Here is a 20,109-nt window from a genome sequence, read left to right on the forward strand (position 1 = left end):
GTTACAGGACACTGGTTTCAGCCTAACACTTCTACTACAGTATTTAGATCGGTGACACAAAAGTCCAAATGCAAATTAAAAATGAATTTAAAAATCTGTGCTGTGTAAGGGAATGAGGTTGACTGGATTCCCTTTCACATGGCAAAGTCTGGCTCCAATAACTAATGGGTACTAACAGCTCAAGACTGCAACTTAAAAGTGATGAAAAAATCTGGAACCAGGTTCCAAAAGCTTCCTTGTAAGTTAATTTCATCGTCCATTATGAAAATAAATCTGTCCATTCAGAAAATTCTCAAGAAAAGAGAAGTGGCTACTGTTTTCCGTTGCTATCACTTCAAAGGTGAGCTTGTTTTACAAGCATCAGTGTGATAATGCTTGCCCCTCGTTTGCTAATCAGTTGCCCATTTCTAATCAGCCATTTCTTTCCATTTTCATACATAAATAGAGGAAGTATTGCTTGTAACTGCAACCTCAAACTGCATCTGATAAGCTGCTTAGTATTTACATAATGTCCACACTGAAACTGCTAAGTACATCACGTTGCACACAGGTTTAAAGTCACACAAAAAATGCATGACTCGAGAGCAGCTTCAGCAGCTCTGAGTCTTTGTGGTGTCTGAATCTTTGTCTACTTCAAGCTGCCTAATCTGCTCTAAGGACATCAGGTACAGCAAACAGTTTGTGGAAAGGCAGATTTAAGGATTTCATATTGAAACAGGACTGACTCACGGAGTGATGTTCAAGGACTTTTCAAAGTGCGACTGAGGAGCATACCAACACCACAAGGTGAATACTGCTCTACCTAACCCTGTTTTCTTTAGCCAAGGCCTGGGGTTTTGTTTTAATCTAGCATCAGTGTGACATTGTAACTGAAAAATCAAGCCTTCACTGAGAAAATTTCTGTAGGCTAGTGCTGTCCAGGATTTCTCCTACAGAAATGGACATGCACATGATGCAGAGTAGACACATTTTAATTCCAGTGTTTTTGGGAAGCAGTACATGTACACATCTGTGTGAGCACCTACACACACATTTCCCCACCTCACCATCTACACAGCATACGTCGACATGACTTAACACTTTTCAGAAGACCTATATCAACTTATTAGAGGCATTAAGATACTGCATTTCATTACAATAGCTCTGCTCATTTCTGAAAGCATTTGAACAAATGCATTTGATACGTACACTGTGGGCATGCTTGGGATTAACAGATCGCAGCCACTGCTTCGGAGTAATTGAGTATGCACAGCAGTGTCTGGTCTGATCTGGTAACACCATCATACATCTGAAAAACAAGGCAAGCATTTTAAAAAATGCCCAGAGAAACAACCCAGAAGAAAACCGAGGGTGATGCTTAAGCAAATGTGGACCCCCAGCAGCCTTCTGCTTCTTGGCCTCCCCTTCGCCTTCTGCACAGGCTTTGCTGGATGCCGGCCCTGCCCACATCAAGGGTTCTGTTCACACACAAACTCGGTGCAGCAGGCACATTCTCCTTAGAAGTACACGCTTGGAATTACCAAGCCTTTGTCACGCTTCTGTTGCTTTCCTGATCGTGCAGAAATACTGCTCCCTCTTCCCCCCCACCAAGGACATGTGAAAAACATTAACATATCTCAAATGCCTAGCAGACCTTGAAGTATCCTTGACAGAACTTTACGTTTCCTGGGCAAATCTTGTGGTGACAGAAACCCTGTGTAATTGCATTTAAGCCAATGACGATGCACCGATAATGCCAACAAAGTCCGGCCATCATATTTCAATGTATATTAAATGCCTGCCTGAAAGCAGCATTAATAATGGAACAGATTTTACGATTTACTTCAATTAGAACTCCTTGCTGATGCTAGTGAAAAAATGCACTTTCAAAAGAGAAATAATCAGCAGTAAAAGAGATATCATTATTTTCATTACAGGCTTGTGGCACTTCTAGCTATTAAGATTGCTCCCTTCCCAAATCTTTTTTCAATAGCTTACAATTCTGCTACACGTGGAAAGCCTCAGACGAAGCATTCAATGGCAGGTAAACATCTTACTAACAATGCATGTATTTTCAAATTAGCTTATTTTATCACCATAGGCAAAACAGCATTTTTGTCTCATTCAGGCCTACAATAATTCTGGTGATTGAATACATGAACAGTCTACCAGATCGTTCTTTGGAGAAGGTAAGTTTAATTTAAAAAGGGAAAGAATTGTTTCCAAGAGGCAAGATTTTATCTTCCCTGTAAAAGTCATCAGTTCGACAAAGTTGTAAATCACTGGAGAAAAATCCCACAGCGAGTGTTCAGTAGAGCCTCAGACATTTAGCAGCTAAACACCTTGGGAAAGCCTGTCTGCCCTTGGCGTGCTCTAGCTGCTGCTGAGCGAGACCTCCCCATGCTTCCCCCTGCAGCTCCGGGATGCCGCTGCCTGTGCTAACCCAGACCAAAGCACGCGAAAGGAGGAGGAGAAGAGCATCTGACCCTTGTGCTCCTCATGAGCTGAAGGAGGCTTGATGAGGTTTTGTGCTCTGCTGAATTTTGCAGGGACGTGCCCGATGGCTGGGGCTTGGCTGCCCCAGTGCCCCCCGCTGCCCTGCTCCTGGCTGGTGGGTGCGATGGCCCCGGCTGCCAGGCCCTGCCATCACCCGCCCGGGGGGCCCCCGTGCTTCCACCCCAGGGAGCCACTAGCCCCCCTTGTGCCCTGACAAGGTGCACGCCTGCGTGCGTGCACCTGTACTCGTGTGTCAAAGAGAAAAGCAGATGTGAACGGGAGCCAGGCCGCAAGGGACACGTTACGGAAAGCGAAGTTGAAGCAGAAGCTTGGAGAGACCAAACAAGTAAAAGCGCAGGAGCCCGTGCGTGGAAGACAGGACAAAGGGCAGGCAGGAGGCATGAAAAAAAGAAGAAACAAAAAAAAAAAAGGAAGGACTATTGGGGTGCTTTGAACAAGCACCCTTTACTTCCACCCTCGTATGTACCCATCCCCATAACCCTACAACATCCAGAAGTTGCTCAGAGCCAACCGATGCTCCTTCCCCTGGCACCAGTCCCTCTCCTCCCCCGTGCGTGCCACAGCCACCTAACTGTAGAGGGGCACTACGCTGCTCTTCCTACGGTGCAAAAGAGGCCCTGCAGCACTTCCTAACTCTCCAGGGTTTGACTTTGCAACGCAGTGGTTTTTTTTCCATGTACACTTTATGAGTGTCCTTAGTTAAGGCACCTTGGATAGGTAAATCTCCTTAAATCATCTCTCAGCTCCATCATGCGTATGCTAAACAGGACCTGGCTTGTTTTACAAAATAAAGTGTGCTGGATGAGGAAGAGGCACATGACCTACACTAACATTTTCTTCCCCTGGTTTTGCAACCATAAAAGCACCACTATGAAAGAGCACTTAAAGTTCCTTTTGCAACTAATATTGAAAGAGTTTATTACCACGCTGCAGAAATGCTTTAGGGGAAATCTCGCTCCGATAACCGGCTCATGAGAAAGCCTGACGCTTTCAAGCAACAAGTCGCTTTGAAATGTTCAAGGACTCAAGTGTCATGTGGCTCCCGAAGGTGCAAGGACACATTTTATCCCACTGGAAAGCTCCTGTGTTCCCAGCCTACAGAGAGTATTTCAGATATCAAGCCTTGAAAGTAATCTGGCATCGAAACTCCAGTCTGACTGCACAGATTTAGTTTGTAAACAAAGTTAACTTGTGCAGTAAAGGGCACCTGGAGACGCAGAGGATCCCCCTTCGTTTCTGTATTTCTCAGGTACACAGAGGTAATACAAACCTCAAGAACTATTCAGCTGACCACAGGGGAAAGGTTAAATGAGCTACAGAACCAGCAGTAGGCAGTCACAGCCACCTTCTTTTCAGGCTGGATATTAGGAAAAATTTCTTTACTGAGAGAGTGGTGAAGCACTGGAACAGGCTGCCTAGGGAGGTGGTGGAGTCACCATCTCTGGAGGTGTTCAAGGAACGTGTGGACATGGCATTGTGGGACATGGTTTAGTGGGCATGGTGGTGTTAGTTGATGGTTGGACTTGATGATCTTACGGGTCTTTTCCAACCGTAGTGATTCTGTGATTCTCCAAAATACCTGCCAGCAGACACTGCCACCTTCCCTACACGTTAATCACCACCACCTCACGATACGTGCTCATGGGATGTGGGCTGGGACCACCAGCACACCAAACACAGTACCCTACACACCTGTCAGATGGCTACATTTTTTAAACTACTCACTTGATCTGAAATAGTAACCTAAAAGGATTTTTCACAGCTTGTGCCTTCGAGCCCAGCCCTCTGTCCCCAAGGGAGCAGTGGGGCAGGAGCGGGACGTGGCTCTGCCAAACAGCTGCTCCCGGGCAGCAGGACATCACAGAGAGAGAGGGTAGCCTCTTCTCATGACTCTCAATACTTTTTAAAATGGTTGCTCACACACGTGCTGGTGTTTTCTCGCGAGCCCTCATTGTGTAAAATCCCATCCAGAATTTCCCAGTCATTTATTTGACTTTTTAATTGAAAAACTAATACAATAATAAAATATAATATAATAATATAATATAATAATAAAAAAAGTAGGGCACTCTATAGCACTTGGGTTTTGCTCAACTTTTAACAGGGATAAATTCATGCACAAATTGATGGGAGTCTTCTCCAAGTAAAAATTTCAGTCTCCATCCACCATTAACCTGCACTGTAAGGTCCAAAACCTCACCAGAGCAAAACTGAGCAAAGCCCCGTTGCAGAGCAAAATATCCTGGCACATAATTGCACTTAACCTAAACCACATGTTCCTAAAAACACTGACAACACTGAACAATGAGACCAGCCCCACATCCAAGGGAATTCAGGAACAAGGGAACAACTGAAGTGACAAGCTTGCTTGTCACGATGCTACAGATTCATCGTTGTCATTTTTTGGCACAATGCAGTCTGAATTCCTTCCCAAGTTTTGTGAACAGCTGAACTGTGTTCCCTTACAAAAGAAATTAATATGGCAGCCTGTGTACATCTGCTTTAATCTTAAAACAAAAGCAGTTTTGCTATCTTTAGTACAAGCATAATAAAAGCACAAAAAAAAAGCACAGATGGTTTGGATTTTCTTTGCAGAAAGCAAGAGAGAAGACTGACATCTCAGCTGTTTACGTAGCCATAATCCATTACGTGGCCACAAGAAACCAAGGGGGGACACAGTAAGTACCTCTGTCAGCATCTCGGATAGGGACCGCTTTCAGTTAGGTCTTATAAAAAGCACAAAGCAACACTCCGCTCAGAGATAAATGCTTTTGTTCATACAGATTTAATTTATATTGTTAGTAAAACACTTAACAACAGCAACACTAATGCCAAACAAATTAATTTCGGTAAAGCTAAAGCAAACACTACCATTATGCTTAGGAAACACAGAACAAAACCCTTGAAAACCCAACATTAAAGGAGTTATTTATGGTCATTGCTCAGTCCTCCTGCCCCCATCGTTTGTGCATTAGAAATCTCTGGGCAACTCACTTGGAAACTCTCTGACTTCTGGCAAAAAGTGGCGATGCACTGGTAGCCAGAAAGTTCATTTTGCAGGAATAACACAGTCAACTTGGTCTACAGTCAGGTTTGGGTTTTTTTGTTTGTTTGGAGTTTTTTTGTTTTGGGGTTTTTTTTGGTTTTTTGCTTTATGGGTTTTTTCCAGTTTTTTTTTTTTTTTTTTTTTTTAACAATTCAACCTTTCTTTTAAAATATCTCACTTCAGGATTAAAACTTTCCCCTTCCTGGAATTAATCAAAATGATAGTGGTTTTGGCAAAAGGGCAAGTAACAGGAAAAAAGTAAGGCCAGCACATGTGCAATGTATCCAAGAAGTACTTCATAAGCTGCTCTGTATTTTTTATGTAATAAATACACAGTAGTTCAGGCAAAAACACACACAAAAAAGAGGCTTTTCCCTATTACTCTTTAACAAATACTCAAAGAATAGCAGTCATGTAAAAATACCACTTCTGATACAAAGCAGGTAAAAAGGAAAGCTGAATCAGCCCCTGAATTGGGAGGGGGGTCAGTTTTCTACTACAGATACCGCTTTCTTTAGCATTACGAAATGTCTTAATATTTCTACGCTATACCAATTAACATTTTGGAGAATTTAAGAGACCCAAACTAATGATTTTTCCAGTTAGAAAGTACTTAAAAAGTAAAAGATGGCAAATCAGAGAGAGACTTGTTCAATTTATGAGCGCTTCCACTTGAACCAGTGATCAAACATCGTACTCATAAGTAACATTTAGGTTTTGAAGCAGCATTTCCGTCAAGGAAAGTGTTTGCTGCGAGGACCTACGGTTGCATTAAATCCTTACTAGGCACGGGGAGGCTTTTGTGCATTGCAGTTACGCTCCATTAAATGCCTCACAGGAGGGACGGGACGACACAGCACAGCGGTCTTGCAGGGCACGTGTGGGCTTGCAGGATACGTAGGGCTGCGGCAGCCTCGCTTGCTTCACAGAAATCTCTGTCTACAAAGCACCGGAAGGAGAAAGCATGGGCAAGCAGGGCACAGCCCTCCCTCCCTGCAGTCCTGTCCAGGCGATGCCCCACAGGCTGGGGTGCCAAACGCCACCTCCCCGAACCGGGCAGTGCCTGGGACAGCGCAAGCATGGGCCGTGCGAGGCGGGGAGGCCTGTCTCCCCACGGATGCTCCCAGGGGATGCTCCCGGCGGCTGGCTCGGATCTGTCATGAGCTCTGTTTACAGGCACGTCAACAGATGCTTGCAGCGAGAGTCGCTGAACTTTGACATCCCGCATAAAGATGTAAACACTTCACTGCAGAAGTTAAATCCCAAGTACTAAACGACACTCCGGCTGACTTCTGGCCCTCCCCAACCCCACCCCATCCCCCAAACCCAAAATTCCCATACACATCACTTAAAAACAACAGAAATAAAAAGACCCAAAACACAAAAAATCCCAAGAAGCCAACATGCAAATAGCCACAGCACCAAACTTTAAGTATACTAGAAATAATCAGGAGAATTATTACAAGCGAGCCAAATATAACTAAGTGCAGAATAAAGTGAACTTTACAGTGTTTAGACTGATGGAATCAGATTTCCTGGTGTAAAGCCGCTGTATTTGGCATTGACCCGGAGCCCCAAAGGATGGGGATCTGCTGCCCCAAACACATGAGCTACCCAACAGCCAGAGTCAGTAGTCACAACTCTTCGTAAGCACCATTAAATTAAAAAGCGTGGAAGTTTTCATAAATAAAGTTTGCAAAAAGAGATGGATTCATTTAATGCTAAGAGCAGCTAAGACCAAAGCCCACTGCATGTATTTGTGTATTTTCTTAAGAGGCTGTATATACAAGGGAGCACACAAAGGGCTTCTTTAAAACGCCCCCTCGTAAGGGTGTATTTCACGGGTAACAGATATTGAATTCAGGGAAATGTCAAAAAAACCCCACGGTTTGGAAATATTGTCAAGTCTTCACATGGAAGAGCCAGAAGCAAGCACGACACTTTTCAGTGACAACTAAGAAAATCCTTATCCAGAAGGATTTACTTCTCCGTTGCCTGATCCTATGAACACAGCATTTACTGATAAACAGTCCCACTGACTTCAGTAACTTAAGCCAAGTAACTTCAGTGGTGTTATTCATGCCCTGTGAATATGAACGGAAGACTCTTGTTTAAAAGGGCTCCTCACAGTAGCAAAGGCTAGCACAAGAGAGTCCCAAGCGAGGGTGAGAAAGGACACAAGGCGAAGAAAAGAGTCCTTATGAGAAGTGCTTAACCATTGCCTGCAGGTTTGGGATTTATTTTTTTTTCTTTTAAACCAAAAATGAGGAAAACATGAACTCTCCTGGTATAGCCACATGGTACCTTCAACATAATCCTATTGCTAACTCAAAAACCAAACAAAAGGAACTCCCCAAACCAAGCAAAAAAGAAAAAAAACAAACCCGAAACAATGCCCAGGTCTAACTTTTCTGAATAAGGTCACAATAAGAAACTCTCCCAGCCTTCAAACCAGAAAGGGGGGGGTGGTGTGTGTGGAATAAAAAGAAAGGTGAACACTTCCACAGAAAACATACTTCAGCTGTGTTTAACAAGGAACATCTGTAGCTTTCCAATTCTTGAGATGCAGAAATACCCCAGAAGAGCCACATTAAGTTAAACACACAGGAAAAAATACTTTTGTTGCTGACCAAACCATTTACAGGATGGATATTTAGGATTTAAGGATACTGAGGAGCACTCTGTTTGCTGATGTAACACCATGCCATGAAGGACTTCTTTGTAAAGAAAGTTCACAGAAAGCTGGTTTAACCAACAAAGTCTTTACCGGTGAAATGTGACATTTGTTTTTAAAGAGCCTACATTTTTGGGATATTATCACTCAGCTGCTTCTATTTATAAGATATTTGATTTAAAAGTTCCTCTCAGCCAACTAAGCAGGTATGCAATTAAGCATCCTGAAATTTCAGTGTCAGACTCAGGACCGTTTGCAGCAATTGATTCAACTTCTACTTCTCCCTGGAGGAGTTTCTTCAGAGCAGATTTCCCCTACACACACACATTATGTCTCACATTTATAGAAATTTGCCCTTGCAAGGGAATGGGCATTATTAAAAACTGTGTCCTCCCAGGTGCTGTTCTGAACATCCCCCAATGCTTAAAGGCTTCAACACAGTGCTACTTACACAAACCACCATGACTACATTAAAAAAAAGGGGGAAGGACACACGCTGACTATATATTTATTGGCATTATTTTTATATATATTTGGATGTACAAATGGAAGAAAAAGTAGAGAGTCCTAACTAGGAGACGAGAAAGATGTTCTCGAAATTAATGCCACACAACTCAAGACAGAAAGATTTCACTCCCGCCCAAGCTTTTGCTATTTGCTATCTTACGTGCTTTCATCGGGGACAGTTTCAGGTGTGTCTGTACAAGTCAATAGAATAATGCAGTCCTCTTTCATGCAAGGGGAAAAGTTAGTATTTTATCTGAAATAATGTTCACATTATTCAGAAAAGAAAAGGAGAGAAACTGGAAAGAGGTTTTTTTCTCAACAGAACCACTGATACTCTACTGAACACAAACAAGTCAGTCATTTCAAACAAAGCATACAGTGACAGTAGGGCTTTTAGCATTTTATTTAAACATTCACTTGAGTACTTTATAAGCTCACACAACTTCATTAAAAATTTATAGAACATGATGATGAGGAAATGTCTGCTTTACTGTAAATAAAACCCCTAAGGAAGAAATAATTTTAACCCTAAAAACAGAGGTAGCAAAAAATACCCTCAAACATGAAAAAAAGATGTAGTAACTCTAATGTCATTATATATGTATGTCTATAAACACAAGGGAAGATTAGGACTTATTTTTTTAAGTCTGAGTATTCATAGACTGCACTGACATACTTTATGTGTATATTCACAGATATGGTGCGCCTGATGTTTTGGAAACAAGAGTCCTTCACCAGCTCTCTGCACACTAATGGAACAAAAGACAAACCAAGCAACCCACCCACCCACCAGCAAATGAGTACAGCATCTTCTTTTCTGGAAAGCATCTGGGAGGGGCTTATAAAGAGAAAAACATTTACAATATGAATTGTCTGCTCATCGCAGCTTCGTGAGTCATTGCAGACCCTTCATTTTGAAGGCCAGCCTGCAAAAGGCTTTTGAGAGGCACTCCAGAGCCAGCTGCCGCCCAACGCCATGAACGTGTGCTGAGAGGGATGTTACACCTTTCATCTCGTACTCCTTTATCATGGGCCAGGGTAGTGAAACACGGCCCTGATGTACTCTTCCTCTCCCTCTATTTAATGAGGCTTTCATCTACCCTCATAGAGTGCCACGCTTTTATTCATAAAGAGTTAAGACTGTTTCATAGCTATTTGCTCAGGGAAACCCAAACGTACAACCTGAATTTCTCTTTTTTAGTATGCTATATCATATGTATCAGCTATTCCATGCAGCCTATCAAATCAGCTAGTTTTACAACCATCTCATGTAGAGGGTGGCAACAGCAGAAGGCAATATCACAACCATCTTTAACAATAATTAACTAATGGACTGCTTAACTGAAACATTCAGGCAACACAGGAATACTCGAGGAGCAATTATATCACCACAGGATTATCAAGAAGGTGCTGAATACCAGATAGGCAACTTGTTAAAATATTGAAAGGTTATGGCATATTCTCACAAAAGTATTGGCATTGGGTAGGATTCCCTACGAGCAACGCCCCTTCAGCATACAACTGCATGCCGCCGCAGGTTTTTGCGGCGAATTTATCTCCACCACTCAGAACAGAAAGAAGAAATTAATAAGTAATGTACTGTGCGATGATATTTCCATTATTCTGCAAACTCACATTGGGAAAGACTTGAAGTCCTTACTCATAAAAGTAAAACCTGAGCATAACTCCAGCAAACACACCTTCCTAGTCCCACCACCCCGTCAATCACGTCTTGAGAAATCATGCAAAATGCTCAGCGGAAAGGTGAGAAGTGCAAAGTCTAGTAGAAGCTACTGAATCAGAGAAGATGAATAACAATGCTGTGCTTTGATAAGGTCCCAACACTTTCATCAGTTTGTCATTAGACTTGAACACGAGCTGCAGCTGTCAAAAGGGTCTGGGAATCAATATGCTGGCCATGCTTCAAAAATCATCATCACCCCATATTTCTGCAACCTCACCCCTTGCTTCCCCTGCCTTGTTCTTCAAAGTGATATACAGCATTGCAGGGATTGCCAAGCTGTCAGAGTTAATCATCAGGCATTATCTCAGCTTCACTTCACCCGCTTGCAACCTTCTGCAGTCCATAGGTAACCAAACAGCAAGGGCTGGATAGTCTAAAAGCACATCTGGAAAAGCAATATTAATTGGCCAATGTCAGCTGCCACGGTCTTTTTACATGCAACGTGCACTCCTGAAAACATAAGCCTTGAAAAGGCTTGAAGTTAGCAAATGCAGTGAATTGCTAGTATGCCTTCGGCTGGGCAGCAGCCAGCTCAGACCCGCCAAGGAGATGAATGCCACATCACGGGTCTGAAGGCTGCTCCCTACGTCCTTCCCGTTTCGCACCACTTGCTTTTAACAGAAACCGGCCAAACCAAAAGAAGGTGGTTTTTTTCCTCCCAGTGATGTTTATAGCACCAAGGTTTTCTAAGGAAATGTCATCAGTCAGATGATATCATGGTAATGACTTGAGGCTTTTTCCATGTTACCTGAAGTTTCAGCTTGCATTATGTAGACCACAGAAAGGCAGCAACATCACACATAACGCACCCACACAAGACCATTAGCAAGCAGCTCTTCCACTGGCGGATGCCAACATTAGCTCTGCCATCCTTTCCTAGGGCACCAAAGCAAGCTGTCCGTTGTACAACAGCATCTGCGGTTCCCATCAGTATAAGGGTTTTGAAGCTCAAAACACTTCTTAAAATCAGGTTCTTTACAGCTACATGCCCAATTACAAAATCCTGTGAAAATTACAGGTAGTCCCTCCTATAAGCGTGTGGGTCACTCCTACTAGGAGCTGGAGAGGGCTTATGTTTAAACGAAAAGCCCAGTGCTGGACATTGCTTGGAGCAGCCTTCCTACTCTGCAATCCAAATGTAACAGTGATGCTTTAATGTGACAGATCCTTCTTTTTTCAGCTTCAGAGAGCCAACAAGAGGGGACAGTCTCAGCCTCTCCACTTCACTGGACTCAAATTTCAGTAGGACAGGTCAAAATATGCAACCTCCCAAATCTGAGCAAAACTAAACACAATTTAACATGCAACCCACAGAAGACACACCAGCACATAGGTGGCCTTCTTGTTTCTCTGTGAGGAGGCTTTGCAACTACAGGTAGTTGCTCTCAGTCTAGTTTTGCGGATGTCTTCTGCCATACCACGCGTGTCTGGGTCACCAGTCCAATATATCTGGTAACCTGGTGCATGCGCAAAGGATCATGGAATGGTTTGGGTTGGAAGGGGCCTTTAAAAGGCCATCTAGTCCAAACCCCTCTCCATGAGCAGGAACATCTTCAACTACATCAGGCTGCTCAGAGCCCTGTCCCACCTGACCTTGAATGCTGCCAGGGATGGGGCATCTACCACCTCTCTGGCCAACCTGTTCCAGTGTTTCACCACCCTCGTCATAAAATATTTCTTCCTTGTATCTAGCCTGAATCTACCCTCTTTCAATTTAAAACCATTACTCCTTGCCCTGTTGCAACAGGCCCCATTAAAAAGCCTGTCCCCATCTTTCTTAGAAGCCCCCTTTAAGTACTGAAAGGCTGCAATAAGGTCTCCCCCAGAGCCTTCTCTTCTCCAGCCTGAACAACCCCAACTCCCTCAGCCGGTCCTCACAGGAGAGGTGTTCCATCCCTCTGATCATTTTTGTGGCCCTCCTCCGATCTCACCAGAGCAGAGTAGAGGGGCAGAATCACCTCCCTCGACCTGCTGGCCACGCTTCTTTTGATGCGGCCAGGCATATGGTCGGCTTTCTGGGCTGCAAGTGCACACTGCCGGCTCACGTCCAGCTTTTCATCCACCAGTACCCCCAAGTCTTTCTCCACAGGGCTGCTCTCAGTCCCTTCATCCCCCAGCCGGTACTGATGACGGGGGTTGCCCTGACCTAGGTGCAGGACCTTACACTTGGCCTTGTTGAACCTCTGAGGTTCACATGGGCCCCCTTCTTGAGCTTGTCCAGGTCCCTCTGGATGGCATCCCGTCCCTCAGGCATTTCAACCTCACCACTCAGCTTGGTGTCGTCTGCAAACTTGCTGAGGGTGCACTTGATCCCACTATGCCACTGATGAAGATATTAAACGGTACTGGTCCCAATACAGACCCCTGAGGGACACCACTTGTCACCACCGGTCTCCATCTGGACACAGAGCCATTGACCACTACCCTCTGGATGTGACCACCCAACCAATTCCTCATCCACTGAACAGTCCACCCATTGAATCCATCTCTCTCCAATTTAGAGAGAAGAATGTTGTAGGGGACTGCGTCAAAGGCCTTACAGAAGTCCAGATAGATGACATCTGTAGCTCTTCCCTTGTCCACTGATGTAGTCATTCCATCATAGAATGCCCCTAGGCTGGTCAGGCAAGGCGTGCCCTTGGTGAAACCATGCTGGCTGTCTCGAATCACCTCCCTGTCCTCCATGTGCCTTAGCATAACTTCTAGAAGGATGTAGGCATTGGCCGGAGAACCAACTGGTAACCTCAAGTAGGTTATATCTTGCCCATCAAAAACCACTCTGCAACTCTGCCTGGTTGCTTTCCTGCCTGGAGAAAGGCATGCAAGGAAACTAAAGGTTCCCTGGCTCTGAAAGACATGTTTTTCCACCATGCTTACCCAGAAAGACATTAAGTGAAGACAGCAAGAACAGGCAGCATGTTTTCCAGTCCTCCATGCTTTTCTCAGCCTCATTCATTACCTGAAGCTGCCTTCAATTGGTGCAAATAACTAAGAAAAGGAAGCAAAACTGAGGGAAAAAACATCCTCCAAAAGTCAAAGGGAGTGTCCTCCGGAGGCTGATGACTATCTCAGTGTACCTGTTTATATCCAACACAACCTAAAACTGAAATTTCTTCAGGGAAGCTGCAGGAAGCTAGGTCTGGATAAACTGTGGCCTAATGGAGAATAGAATAAATGGATAAATAAAAAAGTAAGTGCGTGAGAAAGAGCACTTCCAAGCTGTCAGCAACTGGCAGGGCTAGTTCCGCCTTCTTCTGGGGGTTAAAAAGAAAAATTTAAAAAAAAAAAGGAGAAAAAAGAGGGGGGAACAAGCTCCACACAGTTTCCTTCCCCAGCTGGCAGCCAGACGCACAGGCATGCACTGCCTGAGATGGCCAAGGTAACCCGAGGAGATGCCGGGACCCAAGTCCATCCCTGCAGGCAGGCAGGCAGCCAGAAGTGCTTGACAGCCAGGAAGCAGTTAAAATTTAAAACACAAAAAGGCCAAAAAACCCCAAAGAACAAAAAACCCCACACAAAACAAACCCAAACCAAAAAAGCAAGGAGTGGAGACAGTGCCCTTTCTTCACAATCCTCTTGCGACAGGAGCTGGTGGAGCTGCTCCGGTTGTGCTCTGGGAGGTATGCCTTGCTGCCTCCCACTGAACCAGTGATCCTCCACCACCCTGATGATGCAGAGCCAGATGACAGCCCCCCTTTCTGTTATTGTTAGGCAATACAACCATGGAGAGGCCACCTACCTCCAGTAAACTACATAACCACCAACTGATGTGGAACAAGGCTCTCACACCTGGCAGCATTGCTTCAGCTTTGTCAGGCACCATCATAGCAACTGACCAGAGAGGCAATGGAAAGAGCTTTTAAAACCAAAGTTGCGCATTCAGGTCATACAAAATGAGTATTTTATTCACAGACCTCAGGCTTTTAGTTTCCCCTATGCCCTCCCCACAAGAACAGCTTATTTTCCACAGAGCGGCAAAAAGAAGAAAACACAAGAGGAGCGATGCCCATACCTGATCATAGTCTGTCCTGAATACGATGACTCCTTCCGCACAGGAATGAACAGTACTGGGATAATGCTGATTATTTTCTCGCAGCCAGACCCGAGACCCCTACAATAAACAAAAACAGAGTTATAGATGTCATAACTGAACACTGAAAAAAGAATTTCACGCAATACTTTTCTCTGGAAATAATTACCAAGTAAAAGGAGAGAAAGCGAGAGCAAAATCCAAATAAGCAAGTGAAAGAAATAAAATAAAATAATGTCTCAGCAAGTATTTGTTGGTTTCTGCCAGAACAGGAAACACAGGAGAACGACACTGAAGTGCTTTTTTTTTTTGTCAAGTTCCTAAATGCTGGCAAGAGCAGCTGGAGCCAATTCTGAGTCATGTGCCTCATGTTAGCACACGTAAAATTACAAAGCGTTGTTTGAATTTACACACAGTTTAAAAGATCCTCCTCAAAGCCGGCTGGCTCCCTACCTGTTTATTTTCAACCTCTGTTAGGCATTCACAGCACTTCCCTCCCTATCATCTTTCACCTTTTTTTCTAAACCACTTTGCCCTTTATACGGTCCTCCTCTCTTGGCTGCACAATACAGAGGATTTAAAAAGAAGAAAAAAAAAACCTACTAGCAAGCAAGGTGACAAAGAAACGATACTTGCTTTTTAGAGCTGAGGAGGCAACGGAGACTCTATCAGCGAGCCACCTAAGTCAGCGCAGTAAAACAGGTTAGGCACAGACTATTTTAATTTTCACCTAGCTTTTCACAACCCTCAAAGGTAGATCCAGCACTGAGAAAACAGAAATATCCAGCACGGAGAACAAGGGGGGAGGATGTGGGAGGAAGTACCACAACTGATGCTGCAGCTGCAGCAAAAGCCATCCCATTAACAATACCTACTCAAGTTGCTCCAGCATAGAAAAGGCTACAGCTGGCGTGAGAACATGGAGCAGCAGCAGCACCCCCTCCCCATGGTCTGACCTCCAACCCAAACTATACTCCCATTCTCTACAGACAGACAGCAGGCTCCATATCAGAAAGACTGTATTTTAGTGGTATTTAGAGAACAGAGGTTTCTTCACCAGAACAGTCAAATTCTCTCCTAAAGAAAAAGTAAAGAGGTAGTAGAAAAGGGTTGGGATATACCCTGATAATCATAAGGTTGTGACTTTGGGTGCACAATCACTGAAAAAAAACAATTGAAATAATACATATTGCATGCTAGCATCCAAAGGTTGTCCTTGCCTGAATTTCTACACACAGAAACTAGACTTACAGCCTTGTTAAAGTTGGTGGGGTGCAGGGTCCTGATTAACAATCACGACAAATACAGATTTTTATTTCTGTTACATATTTAAAGCAAGTGGCCCATGAGTCTATCACGGACTTCAGCCACGTTACAAGTTGCATATGCTTTAGATAAAGTTGAATAAATATTATTCTTGTTTGGGAGATATCTCTTGATGGGAGAACAGCAGCACTCAGACACAATATAATGCTCACAGAGAATGTAAAAACTCTTGCTGCTTGGTTTCTCTGAATGGTAAGAGCTCAGCTGCACATAGAGGACCATGTAAGAGCATCCCTCATTATTCTTTTCCCCTCCATCTTTTGACAAACTGCTTTCTGTTTTAAATGCTGCAAATGCCTGCAGAGCTCTTTGCCCTTTTACCTCCGAAACCTGGAGCCAGATGGTTTCCAGGTTACGGCAAGTCCGAGGCGGTTCAAACGCAGGATCTGTCCACTCAAAAGCGCAGGGTGAGGGCAGAGGGGAGCGGAAAGGAGAGCGCTAGCACCCGGGGTGGGCAGGGGACTGGGAAACAGTGGGGAGGGGACTCCCCGAAGTGGTAAAAGCAATAGAAATGATTTGAACATTTAATTCAAAACCCAGTGACGGCAATGGGAAGACTTCCACCCGCTGCCCTGGGTCTGCATCAGACTCCAGCTATCAGAAAACCCAGGGCACTACTCTGTTTTTAATCTTCTTGAGTGGCACAGACCCCCCCAGTCTGACCGGCCCGAGGGCACCCCTCACCCTGTACTCTCCAAAGGGAGGAAGGCTGATGTGAGGGCACTGGACTTCCTCTGGCACCTCCCCGCCAGACCCAGCAAACAGAAATGTCCTGTGTCCCTTAGGTACCGGCACAGGAGCGATGACAACTTTGAAGGCAACATCCTTGGTATTAAGGAATATCTACCACAGCCACCGGGGCAGGAGACAAAGGGGTCTTCCACGTTAACGCAGTTGCTACCATCAGCCCACCATCCCCAAGAACACCCAAGAGTGAAAACCTGAGGCTTGCAGCTGCCATCAGCCCCGGCAGAGCGGTGCAACACGATGCTTGGCTGCAGCTGCCGCCCACCCCACTTAGTCCACTGCGGCCTGGGTCTGAAGCCCGTAAGGCACAAGTGCACAGCACTGCATAAAAAAGATCACGTACCCATGCTATATCATACCACTCAGAGCAAGGTGAGCTGAGTGTCTTGCCTCGGATTCCTGTATGTCCTCAGCCACCTCACTTCATCTGTGCATCACAGAAGGCTGAGGTTGGAAGAGACCTCTAGAAGGTATCTAGTCCAACCCTCCTGCTCAAGGAGGGTCACCTAGAGCTGGTTGCCCAGGACCATGTCCAGATGGCTGTTGAGTATCCCCAAGGATGAGAGACTCCACTACCTCTCTGGGCAGCCCGTGCCAGTACTCGGTCACCCTCACAGTAAAAAAGTGTTTCCTGATGTTCAGTGGGAAGCTCCTGTATTTCAGTTTGTGCCCATTGTCTCCAGTCCAGTCACCGAGCACCACTGAGAAGAGCCTGGTTTCCTCCTCTTTGCACCTTCCTTCCAGGTATTTATATACATTGATGAGATCCCCCCTGAGCCCTCTCTGGGCTGAACAGTCCCAGCTCTCTCAGCTTTTCCTCATAAGAGAGATACTCCAGTCATTTCATCATCTTCGTGGTCCTTCATTGGACCCTATCCAGTATGTTCATGTCCCTCCTGTACTGGGCAGCCCAGAACTGGACACAGTACTCCAGGTGTGGCCTCACCAGAGCTGAGTAGAGGAGAAGGATCACCTCCCTCAACCTGCTGGCAACACTCCTCCTAATGCATCCAGCAGAAATACCAACAGAAACCTTATGAGATGCAATACTCCTGAGTTAACCTAGGACACCAGAAGAAAGAATTGTAAGCCCCCAAAACAACCTCATTCAGTCTGACAATCCCTGTTTCGTGTTTGAATATTTTTCTGTTATTAGTGAAATGATTCTGGCATAAAACAGAAGAACTACAAGGTTGTCCAGCTCATAGCACATTTTTACTTCACTGGACTTTTCTGCCTCGACCTAATAACCCCACAGGAGCAGGGCATAGCAAAGCTTTCCCCCACCGGTAAATAGCCACAGTTTTGTTCACAAATTGTAACTGGTTTAATGAAGGTGGCTGCTGACACCACCAGGCTCTTGAGACCTGATGGCTCGAGGGGTGAAGGTATGTACTGTAGTCACCAAGCAGCAAAAGGAATGTGGCCCCAGACCTCCCACCACCCAGGGAAATGCTTTCACCAGCCTGCTGCGGGCATTAAGTGTCTGTGCTGGTCACTCTCCACCTCCTCCTCCTAGATTAATTCGAGCCATCTAAATGCACACATAAACAGCAAAAAAACTATTTGTCAAAATGCAGTCAAGTTCTTCAAGTGCTTCAGGACAACCAAACCCCTGTTGTTCCACTGGTTTATTATTTGCCAAAATCTCTGAGCTCGAGTAACATGAAGTTTATGCTTTCAAAGGCAATGAAAAGCTTATAAACATTAGGCCGCAACAAAATTTGCCAAAACCTCAGCATTCAAAATAGCCTCTCAGAAGGAGCAGAATGTTTTCCATCTTGAAATTAAATAATTAATCCTGATTTTTTTTTTTTTCTCCCTATGGGGGGGGGGGGGGGGGGGGGAAGGGCCTGCACAGAAGTGTTCACTTGGTTGGGCTAGTCCTAAAATAAGTTTTAAAGCAAGTACAAAATGGTTTGATTTAAACAAATGTACATTGTTAGGGGTCAATAGCTGCTATTCAGGGGAGGCTGGAACAATGCAGTTCACAAAGCCCGAGGCATCTGAAATGCAAATACAACGTGTTCCCTGGCAAGGTAGCTCAACAATTCGGTATCTGTCCATGGGCTGGGTGTACTGCAAGGCTGTCCCCTCTGGGGGAGGGAAAAAACAAAAAAGCCTTGGCAAAAGATCCCTTAAGAGTTTACAGCCGCCTCCTGTGCCCAGCTAGCTCTGCAACTGGACTGCAGCCCCTCTGCGATGCCTTAGTGACGCACAAGTGACAGTTTTGAGAACAAAATCCTCACCAGTAGTTAATTTATGGAGAAGACTTGTCATACAGGACCCACCTGAGAAAGGACTCCACTCAACACACATGCCGGCACATTATATTGATCTTGACCTGTTTTGAGGGGAGAAAGCTGGTAACTTGGCTACTCCAGAGCTCCCTGACAAGCCATGTAACATGCTGCTATTCTGTGACAAGGGGGAAAGCAAAGCCACGGAGCACTTACTAAAGCCCAATGGTTTATATTTCTGTGAAGGAAGGTTGTAAAAATACTTGGAATATCATTTACAGAAGAAGGGCCATATGCCATCATTTCCATAGCAAATAAGTTTCTCCTGGCTGCAAAAGGGAAAGGGAATAGGTTTGCAAATCTCGCAGCTGCAAGACCCCCTGGAGAAGTCCCTAGTCCTCCCTTCTCGCGGATTTTACAGCTGAAAATGCAAACACTACTCTTACCTTCCTCTGTATTCTGTTCTTGGAGATAGTAAAAGTCCATTCTTTTTTACTTTCTTTTGAACATATACACAGGAAATCACAAAATTAACTAAGAACTTTATCTCAACTAAGTAAAATGGCAGAGCATTTGTTGCAAAGCTGTAATTAACAAGCTAGATTTTGTATGCATACAGGTTGTATGTTGAATAAAATAACTGTACATGAATTATTTTTTATATATTTTATATATATCTCTATATATGAAAAAGCAGATATTGTACAATAATCGTGCTCTCAAGCAAGTGAAAATGCTACTCATTCACGTTACAATGTGAAATGCAGTCGACTCATCAATGTAGTTGATTCATAGCAGTTAAAACTGCTTTAAATTAAGTACAATGAATGTAGATTATGCTGCATCTGCATTCAAAAAGCATTTCTCAACTAGGGCTTGGCAAAGCAAAAGGAACAATAGTCAATATGTATTTAGAGAACCTTTTGTTCATGCACTACAGTAGCTTGGCTCCAAATACAAAGTTTGAGAGACAGGAAGAGATGTTATTAACTAGGTCAAGCTGGACAGAGCTTTTTAATGGAAAAGATAACCAAAACCACATTTACCTTCATTTCTCCTCTTTACTAATTCACACACTGATCGCAAGGAGGGCCACAGCAAGAAAGAAGCTATCCAGACAAAATTTTTGCTAATTTCATATTAATGAATAGTTTTGCTTCTGAAAACTCGCCCCTCATTGTTAGTTTAGGACTACTGAAAACACTTCAGTTTAGATACCCAGAAACCTTAACATGCCAAGTGCATGCCTCGCCAGGCAACTCAGGGGAAAACTCATGAAGTGCACTGGAAGCTGGATAT

The 20,109-nt window shown here is 44.4% G+C and overlaps 1 protein-coding gene across 1 annotated transcript in view; it reads right to left on the reverse strand.

The window, feature by feature from the left end:
• The window catches only part of MYO10 (myosin X), a 132,420-nt gene extending 117,893 nt beyond the window's left edge, over positions 1 to 14,527 (reverse strand). The window contains exon 1 of the mRNA XM_059815725.1: positions 14,480 to 14,527. The gene's annotated coding sequence lies outside the window, so the exon portion shown is untranslated. The remainder of the gene's footprint in view (positions 1 to 14,479) is intronic.
• Between the last annotated feature and the right edge of the window lie 5,582 nt (positions 14,528 to 20,109).

The sequence above is a fragment of the Gavia stellata genome, chromosome 3, assembly GCF_030936135.1.
Source record: "Gavia stellata isolate bGavSte3 chromosome 3, bGavSte3.hap2, whole genome shotgun sequence".
NCBI lineage: Eukaryota > Metazoa > Chordata > Aves > Gaviiformes > Gaviidae > Gavia > Gavia stellata.